Consider the following 2,725-nt stretch of genomic DNA (forward strand, 5'->3'; position numbering starts at 1 on the left):
CACACACCAGCTTGTATATACATACATTTATATGAACAAGCTTAAATATTCACCGCAGCCGAGACGCAAACTTATGCCCGTATGTATCGTGACGTCATCTGTGAGTTGTCAGCCTAGGCCTATAGCGAGTAAGGTAACATACCTCTGTTCTACGAGTATAACGCACACCACTTCAGTAGTAGTATCATTTACAAACATTGCATTCTTTAACTACACAAGAACAGTCGCCCCTTAGTCAAATCGAAATAGGTATCTGAAGGTAAAATCTTCAACTAAACATGATGTTTGATCAAAATTTTAAATATTCGTATGAAAAATAGTAACTACATGTTACATGACAGACAGTTCAATTTCTGTAATATTTAGTTACGTTTAAGTAATTGTATATCTGTCTACTGCTGACTGTAAGTAGCAGTACGGTGATACTCGCGAACAGTGAACTGTGTAATGTAGACGGCGACGCGACGCCACTGTCAAACCGTGTACTATTGTACAGGAACCACACGTTAATTATTTTAGGTATTTTTTATATTTCGAATGGCGCGAAAGAGATGGTTCTTATTAAATATAATTATTATAAAAAGCTTCGGGTTGACGAAAGATAAAGCACGCGGGCATCAAATAAAGCACTTCGATTTTTTTTACTTTCATCGTAGTATTGTAGATACTAGTATATGAGGAGGAAATGGCTGTAATTTTTTATTAATATATTAACAAAAACAAGGAAAACAGCGATAAGGTTTGTCTAAATGAGATAGATTAGTTTGACAAAGCATTTGATAATTTAGTAGGGATGAGTTGTGTAAAATCAAGCATGAAATTTATCGATTTTCGAGTTTTATTATAGAAGTTGGAATCGATAGATTACTTATGAATTAAAAAAACACCGTTTTTCAAATTGATAATGGCCTGCAGAACCATTACAAATAATGAGAGTAAATAAATATTTATTGCTACTACAGCCGTACGTAATCGAATTGGATTTCGCTATCATTATTGTCATCGCTAAATTCTCTACACTATGATCAATACTAAAATGGACATCTAAATTAGTTAACAAGAAAATAATAATTTTAGTTAAGTTCGATAAATTTTGTTTAAACCGAATGGCGATAGTTCATTGTTGTTCGCTATGCTTTTTTTTATAATATGTTGTTTCATCACAACGATACCTGTCTGTTAAGCATTTGACTTCGTACAAATTGAATTCGATACTTCATATGCGTCATTTATTAAACTAATCTATCTTATTATTTATACAAACTATAGTCGGTGGCTATTACACGGCATTTTCGCCCACGGCCGGATAATTTTAGTTTACCGGCCCACAGATATTAATATTCCTTGAGACGTTTCACCGCTAGCGCCATTGGCGTACGGTCGGGTTTGGCTCTCAGTTTTTTGTATCGTTTTTATTTGCATATTTGGCTCTTTAGCTAATAAGTTTGCCGACCATGGTTTTAACCTATAGAAAAATACACATAAATTGTGCATATTAAGAGCTCAAGTTAGTAGCCTAAGTTAGAAATTAGACGGCTGATGTAATATTCGTATGATACGGCTTTCTTACCACGATTAAATTGTTTTAGCTCCTAATATTTCGGCACAGTTGCATTCGCCATGTTCCCCCGCATGACTGAAGTGATGCGGTAGAGTGAAAAAAGTTACACGAAGTCATATTGGTCAACTTTTCTCCTGATACGGCGACCACTACTATTATTATCCTTGTTTTAACTAAAGTCCACACTAGCTGTTTTCTGTTGACAGACTAGGAGCTAAAACCCGTATCTTACGGACATTACATTTCTAAAAACCACGACAGTTTAAAGTTGGACGGCTGAGTTAGGAATTTAGATTATTTATTTATATTTTCTAAATAGTTATTTGCCCGAATAAGTAACCTGCAAAAACGTAAATAAAATCAATACCGTTTTCTTCTTAAGGGAGGGCAAGTTCATAATTTAAAACTGTAACAAGTTCTTAATACTTATTGAAATATTTTTTATTTATTATTCATTAGACCAAGATAATGTAGTGTATGAAGAATATAATTTCTATACCTACAATAACAATAACAATAACAATAACAAATAATAGGGGTGTCGTAATACATAGTCTCAAACAAGTCGTTGTCCTGTTATCTTCTAAACTAATAGTCCAATTTAAATACTGTAAAGGACAATTTTATTCTAAGTTAAATTCTCTTGATAACAAATGCATTTATTTGGATAAAGATTAATATTGAAAGCAATAAAAGCTGTAAGTAGCGTAAGGTTTTTAATTCATTTTGTAAACAAAAAAGGTTATTATAAGAGAACCATTAAAGATAGATATATGTATGCTATCGCGGACTTTTCTGTAGAACTTTTTGAGATTATAAATCAGTTTATTCAAAAATCAGAGATTTACAATTCTTTCATACACCATTTTTATACACCTCTGAAGTTTTAGGCAGCGTAAGTCGAGGAAAGTTATAGTTTAGTGAATTTTTAACGCCGGCGTCCAGAAACACGCTGTTAATTAATAGTTCCTAAACATAAGTAATAATAAAATATAGCCTATGTTACTCACAGATAAATTACCTTTCTGATGGTGAAAGAATTTTTAAAATCGGCCCGGTAGTTTTCGAGTTATTTCAATACATATGAAATACAAATCTTTCCTCTATATAACATTAGTACAGAGTACAGATACAGATACAGATATAGAAGAAATGGTCCCCCTC

Source organism: Papilio polytes, unplaced genomic scaffold (genome assembly GCF_000836215.1).
Source record: "Papilio polytes unplaced genomic scaffold, Ppol_1.0 DF820645.1, whole genome shotgun sequence".
NCBI lineage: Eukaryota > Metazoa > Arthropoda > Insecta > Lepidoptera > Papilionidae > Papilio > Papilio polytes.